This window comes from Triticum dicoccoides, chromosome 5A, assembly GCF_002162155.2.
Source record: "Triticum dicoccoides isolate Atlit2015 ecotype Zavitan chromosome 5A, WEW_v2.0, whole genome shotgun sequence".
Classification (NCBI taxonomy): domain Eukaryota; kingdom Viridiplantae; phylum Streptophyta; class Magnoliopsida; order Poales; family Poaceae; genus Triticum; species Triticum dicoccoides.
Genome location: NC_041388.1, coordinates 19113524 through 19127102, shown reverse-complemented (window position 1 = coordinate 19127102; position 13579 = coordinate 19113524). Strand labels below are relative to the sequence as shown.

The following is a 13579-nucleotide window of genomic DNA, read 5'->3' as shown; positions in this document are numbered from 1 at the left end:
ACCCTAAGATCTGGTCATCCAGATCAGACGATGGTGGTACTGCGGTGTCATTACTCTCTTGGTAGCATCGTCTGTGGAGCAGCGCTGGAAGACAGATGCAGGAGGTGGAGCGGCTAAGTCTTGCATGGAGCTTCGGTGGAGATGTCAAGTCATGCCTGGCCGACAGGTGCTACGCTGTCTCATGCCTGGTCGGCAAGTGCTACGCACGACAGATCTTCCAGAATCTTCGCGACTCGATGAATGCGCGCAGGCCGGTGGCACCGTTGGGCATCATGGTGGCGTCGATGGAGGTCTGGACTGGCAAGGATGATGCGGATCTCTATCCTGAAGATGGGTCAGCGGTCTGAGGATAATGGCGGCTTCCGGCTTCTAAAACGCATGTGGTGCGCGTTTAGGTCTGCTGCACTGGCTGTTGGTCCCGATACGTTATGTGGATGGATCGGCGACGACACCAATTTTAGATATGGGGGTGAGAGCACTCTACATTATCGAGTTTGTAGGTGTGAGTGGTGGCTTTGGGTGGCTTGATTTATTTTCTTGTCAAACCTTTATCTTTATGGAATAATTAATAAAGATGACTGTATGCATCGATTGATGCAGAGGCCGAAGGTTTAACCTTCTTTTCCAAAAAAGAATGTATGTGTGATGTCAAGCAAAACCGTAATATTTCAAACGATGCTCTATGAGAGATTTTTTTCAGGTTCCAGTTATAAATAAACAACATCACAAGTACACCGTGGATAAAGCTAGATCCAAGGCGTCAATCTCTTCAAAACTGAAGGGAATACTCTGTTAGCACTTATAACGATGGTGATTGTTTTTGCAGCATGCCCCCGTAGCAAGAAATCTGTTAAACTTTCTTGCACTTCATTTAGCTTCTCTTCATGATCATGACCCCGTTGTGCGAGCCGATATGACAAAGAAGGCCATAGTCACACCGACCCGGCATAGTAGAAGGGGGATTCACGATGAATGTGCAAGACAAATGGTGCATGCTATAGTTATAGTTATCCATTGGTAATTCCGAATGCCTTCCATGCCTATACATATCCAATTCGAATCTCTAATATGCAAGAGTCACAACAAATAGTGAACATGATGGTACTAGATAATTTTACGGTTTTGCTATTTTACAGCTGAGTGTTTTGCAATTCGTTGACGTTCAAATTGTTGTCCGTCGTTTTTTGCGCGGAGATTCGCGCTGGTTTCTGCGATTGTTCGAGCTTGTTCCCGGGTCCGGTTTTTTGTCTGGTGCGGTTTTCTCTTTGTCCGTTACCGCCGCCCGGGCCGACTCTTTTCATTTCGTTTTCTCTGTTTCGATAAGGCTGAGGGGGAGCTCGAGCGGGGGAGCAGAGTATGTGATTCTCCCCGTCCATGGAGATTTTGAGATCTCCCACCGCCTGAGCTTGATCTCTCTTCCCTTTCTCTTCGCCCCCCTGTGTCACGGTTGGTTGTTCCTCTCTCTCTCGCGCGTGTTTGTTGTTCTGCTTGTGTTGTTCTAGATCTAGGTCAGTTCATGTCGCCCTCTCGCCATCTGATGCAGCCGCTGGTATGTGTGATTTGCTGGGCCTTGTGATACACGCGCGCGTGCTCCTGTTGTAGTTTGTAGATGTAACTGTTGTTTTCCTTTTCTACGTAGATGTAACATGCGGGATTCTGTAGGTGTAGATGTAGCATGCGGGATTCCATGGCAGATTTCTGTAGATGTAGCTATAGGTGCTGGATTTTCTATAGATGTAGTGTGCGGGATTTCTATAGATGTTCTGCTCATGTTCCTGTAGGTGAGGTTTGTACAGATGCCTAGCTCTTTCCTGCTCATGTTCTGATGCTCCTGTGTGTATTCCTGTTCATGTACTAAGTACATTTCGCCTCCTGATTTGTTCTTGCGGGGTGTAGGTGTTTAGTTCCCCTTGTACCATGTTTGTTTACTTCTTGCAGGGATGGTTTGAGTTTAATTTCAGTGTAATTTTATCTCAGCCTTTGATGGTCATTTTACTCAGTTGTTGTGATTGGATTTGCAGTGTTATTTTACACTGTAATTCATCTCAGACTTACAGTGTAATTTTGTCCCAGACTTGCAGTGTAATCTCAGTACTGTATTAGTGTAATTTCTTTCAGATTTTGCAGTGTAATTAACCTGATTTTTGAACTGTAATTTGTGCCAGTCTTTCAGTGTAATTTGTCCCGGATTTACAGTGTATATTGAGTGGATATTACAGTGTTATTTGGCTGTAGTTCCAGTGTAGACTTACAGTGTAATTTTATCTCAGTATTGCAGTGTAATTTGTCCCAGATTTATGGTGTAATTTCTACCAGATTTATAATTTAATTAACCTTTTTCAGTGTGGTATTGAGTGAATTTTCTATGTTATTTGATTGTGATTGCAGTGTAGTTCATCCCAGCATTACAGACTTCTAATTGTAATTCAACCATTAATTCCAGTGGATTTATAGTGTAATTTGAATGTAGTTTCAGTGTAATTTACCCCAACATTAGAGTGTAGTTTACCCAATAATTCGGTTGTTATTGGATTTTGAGTGGTTTTGTCAGTGTATTTTAGCCCGTCTTGCACACTGTTTGCACATTAATTTTGTCTATTTTTCAATGTAATTAAGTCTAGTTTGCTCAGTAATACCATTGGTTCCTATATACTATTTAGCTAGTATTCAATGTTCCTTGCTTGGTTCAGTACTGTACGACGGTTTTCATTTAGCTCACTTTAATGTCTTCTTCATTGAGGAATTCATCGTCTCCTTGTTCAAGTGAGTCTTCTGGTTCTTTTCTTTCTCCTTCTCCATTCCTTTGACCCGTGCTTGAGTTCGTGTTAGCTGCTGCTCTACTGCGATCAACATCTTCAGGCACCTGCAACTTTTAGGGATTTCTTTTAGTTATTTTCTTCTGAAATGTTATGAGTTTCTCTTAGGTTCATCATTGTATTTCTGAATTTTGTGGTGTGTACATGTTGCAGATTCATGTTATAGAACAGGTTTGTGTCCCAGGGATTACATTCTCCTCCCCCATCTTCGCTTGCTGCCACTTCATTATGCAAGTTTGCCTCCAATGTCTGCAAATGTAAGTTTCAATGATTGTTAGTGTGTTTTTCTTCGGCGTTTTCTTGTAATAGTTATTCAGCTCTTGTTTTGCTTACATTGTCATCTTGTTGTGATGAAACTGTCATCTGGTTTGCTCACTTGAATGTTCGTAGATCCATCTCCTAAATGTACCTGCAAGATTCATCACAAGTTTAATTTTAGACATCTCATGAATGTCTGTGGTATTTTTTGTTTTTTTGTCACTTTACCTTGTATATATTGTCGGAATGAAGGAGCGCAGTGAAAGAAAACGTTTCTTGCATCATAATTTTGTTAGCCTTTTACCCTTTTTATGTATTTTTAAACATCTTCCCAATGTTTTAGCAACTATATCTCACATTTAGTATGAGTTATTCCTGTGATAATCTCAGTAGATCCTCTTCAGTCACTACCCTCATCATGCTCCTCTACTGTCACAATTGGAAAGTAGAATGTTAGTGTTAACATAATCATGAGCAGCAAAGCATTTTAGTAATAGATGCTTGAATGTATTCTGTATGCTTGAATGTTAGTGCTAGTATTTTGTAATGTCTGCATGCTTGAATGTATTCTGTAGATTGTGTTTGTGCTTATGCTCTCTGCTTTCTATGTTCTTTCTATGCCTGAATGTTTTCTAAGGCTTTTACACTGCAAATTACTAGGTAAAAGTGTAATTACCTGAGTTTTCTTCTAGTTTATTTTTACTGTGGATTTTACTGGTTTCTTAGTGTAAACCCCCTAGATTTTTGCACTGGAATTTCTAGAGATTTGCAGTGGAAATTTCTAGGTAGCTACAATGTAATTTTTCCCTGGCATTTACACTGTAATTTAATTTGTAGATACTACAATTTAATTTACACTGTAAGTAGTACCTACAGTGTAAATTACACTGGAATTTTTACAGGGTACTTACAGTGTAACCTACATCATTCTGGTGTAACTTACACTGGAATTTAATTTGTAGATTCTAGGTATGTACAGTGTAATTAAACTCGAATTTACCATGTACTTACAATGTAAAGCTAGCAAATTGTGTGTAAAGTTTGGCTGCTGCCGGTGGCAAGTAACCATGGATAGATAGTTCATTTTGTATTACAAACCAGGTTACTAGGTAATCGCATCATTTGTCTCATGTTTACACTGGAATTTACACCAGATTTATCCCACACTGAAATTCTAGATTTTACAATTTTTTGTATGTAAATTACTAGGTATGTACAGTGCAGTTAAACTGGAATTTACTGTGTACTTACAATGTAATTGCATAATTTGTCTCATGTTTACACTGGAATTTACACCAGATTTCACAAGTTTTTGGGATTTACACTGTATTTTTTTATGATTTACAGTGTAAATTACTAGGTATGTAATTACATCATTTTTCCCATGTTTACACTGGTATTTATGGGGGATTTACACGGGAAATTATGGAGAATTTACACTACAATTTAATTACATGGGGATTTGCACTGTAATTCTCTGGGAATTACACTGGAATTTTATAGGATTTACACTGGAAAATGACTACCACTTGCACTATAAGCTTCTGAATGTTTTCTGAATTTTTCCTGTATTTTTTATGTTAATCCCCATGTATCTTTCCTAGAATTATAGCTGATCTTGATCTCTCTATTTTGAAGATGAAGAAAATCCCTTCAGATTTTGTTAATGAAAGAGGTGAAGAGAGATGATGGTGAGGAGTTTGTGTACGATTGTCGCTGACCTGTTGATTCCCCGATCTCCCATGGCCGCCTCTCCCTTTCCCATGGGCGCCTCCCAGATTTGTTCTAGGCTGTTAGGTGAGATCTTTGTAGTGGTTGATGGCGATTGGCGTGTTTTGTTGTGCATGGGATCGGACAAATCGGGTCAGATGTTTACCCGACCCGTTTAGACGATCAGGAGTTTTTTTTTGCTATCTGCTGATTTTCCTGCTCGCTCACGTGTAATGTGTTGATTGGTCAGGAAATTTGACTGTTTTTGAATTGAAAAATAGTCAAATGTCAAATAGACAGTATTTTAAAACATCTTTTGCTTGGGGAATCCTTGCTCTTTTATAAGGGGTCTGGGTAACACCCTTCCACGATCATTAAGTAGCTTGGACCTCGGGCAGGTCGGAGGTCACGTGAGCTTTAAGCAAGAGTCCTTTTACGGTACATCAAGTCTATTAGGGTCGTTGATTTTTGTGATTGAGGGCCTAGATTAACCAATACTATAACAGATTTCTAGTAGTATATTGATTAATTAGGGGCATTTTAGGTAGTTCACTATGTTCATCAATCTTGTAGGCAGGTTCACGCATGCAATTTTCCTCCCCGCCTTGGCCAACTCTTCCTCCAATCATCCAAGCGTCCTCCAGGCTCCAGACTCCAGACTCCAGTTAAGTATCAGTTCTATGGCTAGCACTCGTCATCCTACACGTGCGACCTCTCGTTTCAGCCACGGCGAGCTCTGCTGGTGGCCTCTTAATTTTGGATAGGGTGCGAGTGCGAGGCTCCTTGGGGGGGACTGAACGCTGGCACCAACACCATTGCCTGCCGTGTTCACATACGGTGTGGCCGAGGTACGTCGAAGTTGATGTCGAGCATCCCGCCTGCTGGACATGTCGGGCCCCTGCTCGTGGCTTGCTGACTCACAGGAAATCACAATAGTCTTCAAGGATAGTATTTTATCTAAATTTATTGATTCGACATAAGGGGAGTTAAAATTTTTTTGCGATGTGTTTGTTGGGATCCTATTAATTATCGGTTTATGATCAGATTACCCATGAATATTATTTGAGTCTTCTCTGAAATCTTTTATGCATGATTGTTATAGATTTGTATTTCTTTTCAATCTATCTGTTTGTGTTGGCCAACTAGATTGATTTATCTTGCAATGGGAGAGGTGCTTTGTGATGGGTTAGATCTTGCAATGCTCAATCACAGTGACAGAAAGGGACATGACACGTATTTGTATCCTTGCCATTAAGGATAAAAAAATGGTGTTTAATCATATTGATTGGGTTTACTTTGTCTATATCATGTTATCTTGCTTAATTCATTACTTCGTTTTTACTAACTTAATACCTTGGACGCATGCTGGATAGCGGTCGATGGATGGAGTAATAGTAGTAGATGCAAACAGGAGTTGGTCTACTTGTTTCGGACGTGATGCCTATATACATGATCATTGCCTTAAATATCGTCATAACTATGCGTTTTTCTATCTATTGCCTAACAGTAATTTATTTATCCAATGTATGCTTATGTTTAAGAGAGAAGCCTTTAGTGAAAACTATGGCCCCCGCATCTACTTTTATCATATATAAAATCCAAAAATATATTGCTGTAATTTATTTACCGTTATTTTATTTTGTATTTTATTTTATCTATCTACCACTACGAGATTTGATCCTTATAAATAACCGCCGAGGGGATTGTTAACCCCCTTGATTGTGTTGGGCTCAAGTGTTTGCTTTTGTGTGTGTAGGTGCTGCTAACGAGGTTGTGCATGGTTCTCCTACTGGATTGATAACCTTGATTCGTAACTGAGGAAAATACTTATCTCTATTGTAATGCTGCATCCTCTTCTCTTCGAGAAAATCCCAATACAGCTCACAAGTAGCACTGCTGCCTAGGTTCCGCCTCGAGACGGCGACTCTTCTTCTCGAAAGTCCTCTCTTGATTTTTTCTATATCAAAACCCTCATATAGGAGAAGATGGGCACCAGAGGCCAGCTATGGGCTCCACAAGGCATCAGGGCGCGCCCAGGGGGTGGCCCCGCCTTGTTGCCTTGTGACAACTAGTGGGTCCCCTTTGGTATTTGGGGAGCACTAGGCATCAAACTACTGGTGTTTTGCTTCCATCAGACCACTCACAAGCCATCAGATCAAATGCATGTGCACCGTCGATCCCTCCAGTAAATCGCCTTGCTTAATTAGCTGTACTGTAGTGTTATAATTGATTGCTTCCTCGTAATCCTCTCCATGGGCCCAGTGGTTGCGCCTTTTTTGTCGGGATGGGCTTGGTGGTAGTTAGTTTGGTTAAATTTATCAATCAATGCTTCCAAAACAAATGCTTCCGAGATTCTCAAAAAAGAAAAACCAATGCTTCCGAGAATCAAATCTGGCATGACGAAATTAATCCCCCAAATTTCGGAAATAAATTTGGTAATTATAACAACCAATCTAGCATATTACTCATTATATTTATTTCAGAGGTATATTTTTGGCAATGGTAATATGTTTTTCCTGCCAAGGAAACATTCTTCAGTGCATAGAAGCATCATTTTTCTTGTGTGATGGAAACAACTAATTCTTGTGATGATACAATTTTTTGTGAGCGACAAAACAATATTTTCTATCTATGGTATCATGGTTTAAGTGTCTTTGAACAAAAAATAGGTAAGGAAACAACTTTTTGTGAGACACAAATATTTGCTTCACAAAAAAAATCCGGTGGAAGCACAAAGAGAAGCACGAAGCATTGAAACAAATTTCAGCCAATGTGAACAATAATTTACAACTCTGTAGACAAAAAGAACAAAAATACTATTAGAACAACACTATTTTGTACTTTTGTGTCTTATCCAGCCCATCGTCAACAATTTAGCACTCAAAGACATTGTAACATCACCCTGATTGTGTGACAAACTAACAAGCATGGCTCGAAACATTGTAGCAAAATATCTTTACAATGGAAGCGCCCATGACAAGAGACAAGCAATGAAGCACACACCAACATAGGTCAAAAAATAAAATTCTCTAAAAGAAGCAAAATGTCAGTATAATTTACCAAGAGAGTGTAGCGACCAGACCTCAAACAGTCTGATCTCTGTGTATAAGTGTCATCCCTAGATCGGTAATACTGACACACACAGTACTTGAAGGATTTATAAAAGAGTGACAGTCACACACTTATTACATCGAATGTCTCAAAAGAGAACTTATTACAATAAATATGGCTTAAGGCCATCTAATACGATAACAACGGAAGGCTTGGAAGATAAAGTGAGTCCATCAACTCCAACGGCATCGCTGAGTGAAAGACCACGACCTAAGGCTCCTTACTCGTCGTCTGAAAAGTCTGCAACATGATACGTTGCAGCCCGAAAACGGGTCAGCACATAGAATATGCTGGCAAGGTAACACAAAAGAATAATGAACAGAATAAAGCTATCACTATATGCATATATGGCTGGTGGAGGCTGTATGGTTGATATGTTTTGCGTAAAACCAATTTTTTCCTACTGCAAAGGAATATATTTTATTTAACTACAAAATTTGTTGAAAACATTGAGAATGGTAAACCCCATCTCAATCCCAATTAAAAGTTATCATTAACCTAAACAAAATTATATAATTAAGAGTGATGAGATCCACATGATAATCCAAGAACTAGATACTCAAGATGTCCATAACCGGGGACACGGCTAACCATGATTAGTTTGTACACTCTGCAGAGGTCTGTGTACTTTTCCCCACAAGACTCGATCTCCTCCGTTGGATTTCTCGCACTACATAATGTTTGAGAAATGGATGACCGAGACACAGTCTTTCAGAAGCGTTAGCACCTTACAATGGGTAGACCAGTACACCTACATCTCCTACATCTGCTAGTCTACCACTGTAAGAGTTCACACAACTTAATCAACTATGCTAGAGCCCATAATAGCATGTGGCTGCACACGAAAGTTTCCAGTATGATTAATCTTATGATCCTTTTGAGCCTGGGTGGCAGTCCATAGGAGAATCACACGGTACCCCAGGATTTCCAAAAAAATACTGGCAATCACTGGGTTCCCCAGGTGCCTCAATCCACCCAGATGTGTATTAAAGTTGCCACCTTAAATTGAACCATTAATTAACAATACTCACATCTGTCATGAAAACTCTCAAACCCAATCCACGTCTACGAGCATAGCATAGCAGTATAAGCATAACGTAGAAGTAACTCCCATGGTTTGATAATACACAGGGTAATAGGTTCCTACCTCATCAACTACTTCCCAGCCCACAGTTTAATTCAGATCCTAACCACACAATGTTTGAGGGTTGATCTAATGCAATAAAACTGGGTAGTAAGAGATATGATCAAAGTGTTACTTGCCTTACCGATAATCCGCGAAACCTAGAGACTCGTAGTAGCACGCTTCGCACTCCGGGTGTTCTATCGCAAACAAACAAGCATACAATAAGCAATCAGGCAAGGTCACGGGTAAAACTCGAATAAGAGATCTAACCAGAAATTTCAACTTAAGAACTCCGATTTTCAAAAAGAATCAAATCAAACGAAGCAACAAAACTCAAACGGCGAAAGAAACATGCTTCATTTACTAATCTGGACTAAAGTCAAATTTTACAGTAGCAAAAACTTGTTTAAGTTGAGTAAACAGAAAGAGGGTTTCGAGACGAAACTCTAGGCGTTTGAATCGCCTGATTCCGTCAAACGAGCGAAAAGTTATACTAAAACGAAAATCGGATCAGAAATCGCGATCGAAAATAATCGTAGAAAATCCGAGAAAAATAAAAACTGACGAATAGGCTAACAAACGAACGTTCGCTGTCTGCGGCTAAACGATGAAAATCGTTCGCTAAAACGAACGTGGGCGTTCGCTAAATAACTAAACCGAAAAAATAAACTGAACCGGATCTAAAAAAACGGATCTAGGGTTTTTGAAAAAAAACCAAAACGGTTTTCTCATGAAAATCGAGGCAACTACCTCGAGGTCCGGCGAGGGTCTGTCGCTCCGGAGCGGCGGCATGGGGCGCGGCACGACGGCGGGTGGCAGGCGGTGCGGCGCGGGCGGTGGCGGCGGATCGGGGCTAGGGTTAGGGTTAGGGCGCGGTGGCGGCTTGGGCTGGTCGGGGGCTCGGAGCCGCGGCTTATAAGGGCCGGCCCGAGGAGTCCTGGCCGCTTACGGCCCGGAGTCGGTTCGCCTCTTTTTTAATTCTGATGCTCAGAAAATAAAATAAAAGAAATACTAAATGGACTCCAAAATTCCGAAATAAATTTTCCCCGTCCTCTAAAAATAAGCCGGACAAGGTGAACATTTATTTGGGCCTAAAATGCAATTTTGAAAAACGCACTTTTTCCTAATTCAAATAAAATAGCAATAAAACTCCGAATAAAAATCTTATTTGATTTTAATATTAAATCGTCGACATTTCTCTATTTTGAGGAAGTCATTTTATCCTCTCTTTTTTATTTTTATAAAAGAAATAATCAAAGAGTAAATATTAAAATCAAACGATCCTCTTTTCAAAATTCGAGAAAAACTCGAATATGAAAATAACGAAATCCCCAACTCTCTCCGTGGGTCCTTGAGTTGCGTAGAATTTCTAGGATCAACCAAAATGCAATAAAATATGATATGCAATGATGATCTAATGTATAACATTCCAAATTGAAAATTTGGGATGTTACAAACCTACCCCTCTTAAGATGAATCTCGCCCTCGAGATTCGGGTTGGCTAGAAAATAGGTGAGAGTGATCCTTCCGTAGGTCTTCCTCCCGTTCCCAGGTGACTTCATCTTCGGTATTGTGGCTCCACTAAACTTTACAGAACATGATTACTTTGTTGCGTGTAACACGACTGGCAAACTCGAGTATCTTAACTGGTTTCTTCTCATATGTCAAATCGCTATCCAACTGAATCGCCTCCAAGGGCACTGTATCTCTTAATAGTATATCGGTCATCTCAGCATGACACTTCTTCAGCTGTGAAACATGAAACACATCATGAACTCCTGACAGTCCTTCAGGTAACTCCAACTTGTAGGCAACTTGTCCCATACGTTCCAAAACTTTGTATGGTCCTACAAAACGTGGCGCTAACTTTCCCTTAACTCCAAAGCGCTTAACTCCTCGAAGTGGGGATACACGAAGATACACTCCGTCTCCAACTTCGTAAACTATCTCCTTGCATTCAGAATCCGCATAGCTCTTCTGCCTGGATTGGGCTACTTTGAGTCTATCGCAAATCAGCTTAACCTTTTCTTCTAATTCCTTAATCAAATCTGGTCCAAACAACTGTCAGTCTCCAACTTCATTCCACAACAATGGTGTTCCGCACCTCCTTCCGTACAAGGCTTCGAAAGGGGCCATCTTCAAACTGGCTTGATAACTGTTGTTATAAGAGAACTCCGCGTAAGGAAAATTATCGTCCCAACTAGATTCATAATCTAGCGCACAAGCTCTCAACATGTCCTCCAGAATCTGATTAGTTTGTCCATCTGTCTGCGGGTGAAAAGCTATACTGAACTCTAGCCTGGTTTCCAAAGTTTCATGCAACTGATTCCAAAACATTGAAGTAAACTGGGTTCCTCTATCTGATACAATGGTCCTCGGAACTCCATGCAGACATATGATCCTGGTCATGTATATCTTTGGCAACTTAGCACTGGTGTAAGTGGTCTTCACTGGGATGAAATGAGCTACTTTCGTCAAACGATCGACTACAACCCATATCGAGTCATAACCAGAACGAGTCCTGGGTAATCCCGTGATAAAATATATGCCTAGCTTATCCCGCTTCCATTCGGGTATCGACAATGGCTGTAACAATCTGGCTGGCTTTTGATGCTCTGCCTTCACTCTCTGACATACATCACAAACTGCTACATACTCCACAATGTCCTTCTTCATTCCGGTCCACCAGAAACTGTCCTTAAAATCAAGATACATTTTGGTATTACCTGGGTGAATCGAATATGGCGAATCATGGGCCTCTTGAAGAATCAACTTCCTGATCTCCTGATCATTTGGCACATATACACGGTCCACGAACCATAAGGTATCGTGCTCATCCTCACGAAATCCTTTAGCCTTTCCTTTACCCATCCTTTCCTTTATCTCGGCAATCTCCTTGTCCTTCTTCTGAGCTTCTCTGATCTTATCCATCAAGGTAGACTGAATTTCCAACGTTGCTACATAACCTCTCGGAACTATCTCCAAACATAGCTCGTGAAGGTCTTCTGCTAACTCATTGGGTAACTGCTACCTCTTGAGCGCTGCGTTGGATTTCTCCAAAGAGGAAAGGATGATGCAGCAAAGTAGCGTAAGTATTTCCCTTAGTTTTTGAGAACCAAGGTATCAATCCAGTAGGAGCTTGCGCGCGCGTCCCCTAGTACCCGCACGAAGCAAATAACTCTTCGCAACCAACACGATAAGGGGTTGTCAATCCCTTCACGGTCACTTACGAGAGTGAGATCTGATAGATATGATAAGCTAATATTTTTGGTATTTTTATGATAAAGATGCAAAGTAAAATAAAAGCAAATTAAAAACAAAGGAAATAACTAAGTATTGTAAGATTAATATGATGAAGATAGACCCGGGGGCCATAGGTTTCACTAGTGGCTTCTCCCAAGAGCATAAGTATTTTACGGTGGGTGAACGAATTACTGTTGAGCAATTGACAGAATTGAGCATAGTTATGAGAATATCTAGGTATGATGATGTATATAGGCATCACGTCCGAGACAAGTAGACCGACTCCTGCCTGCATCTACTACTATTACTCCACTCATCGACCGCTATCCAACATGCATCTAGAGTATTAAGTTCATGAAAACAGAGTAACGCCTTAAGAAAGATGACATGATGTAGAGGGATAAATTCATGCAATATGATAAAAACCCCATCTTGTTATCCTCGATGGCAACAATACAATACGTGCCTTGCTGCCCCTACTGTCACTGGGAAAGGACACCGCAAGATTGAACCCAAAGCTAAGCACTTCTCCCATTGCAAGAAAGATCAATCTAGTAGGCCAAACCAAACTGATAATTCGAAGAGACTTGCAAAGATAACCAATCATACATAAAAGAATTCAGAGAAGATTCAAATATTGTTCATAGATAATCTTGATCATAAACCCACAATTCATCGGTCTCAACAAACACACCGCAAAAAGAAGATTACATTGAATAGATGTCCACAAGAGAGGGGGAGAACATTGTACTGAGATCCAAAAAGAGAGAAGAAGCCATCTAGCTAATAACTATGGACCCGAAGGTCTGAGGTAAACTACTCACACTTCATCGGAGAAGCTATGGTGTTCATGTAGAAGCCCTCCATGATGGATACCCTCTCCGGCGGAGCTCCAGAACAGGCCCCAAGATGGGATCTCATGGATACAGGAAGTTACGGCGATGGAATTAGGGTTTTGGCTCCGTATCTGATCGTTTGGGGGTATGTAGGTATATATAGGAGGAAAGAGTACGTTGGTGGAGCAACAGGGGGCCCACGAGGGTGGAGGGCGCACCTGGGGGGGGGGGGGGTAGGCGCGCCCCCTACCTTGTGGCTTCCTATTTTGTTTCTTGACGTAGGGTCCAAGTCTCCTGGATCATGTTCGGCGAGAAAATCACGTTCCTGAAGGTTTCATTCCGTTTGGACTCCGTTTGATATTCCTTTTCTCCGAAACCCTAAAATAGGCAAAAAAACAGCAATTCTGGGCTGGGCCTCCGGTTAATAGGTTAGTCCCAAAAATAATATAAAACTGGAAAATAAAGCCCAATAATGTCCA

The 13579-nt window shown here is 40.9% G+C and overlaps 1 long non-coding RNA gene across 1 annotated transcript; it reads left to right on the top strand.

Annotated features, from left to right (window-relative positions):
- Nucleotides 1-1392: 1392 nt before the first annotated feature.
- LOC119296835 lies at nucleotides 1393-5002 on the top strand. The gene is made up of 3 exons (XR_005145403.1): nucleotides 1393-1446; nucleotides 2970-3073; nucleotides 4713-5002. It is a non-coding gene; the product is annotated as an uncharacterized LOC119296835 (long non-coding RNA).
- Nucleotides 5003-13579: the final 8577 nt, after the last annotated feature.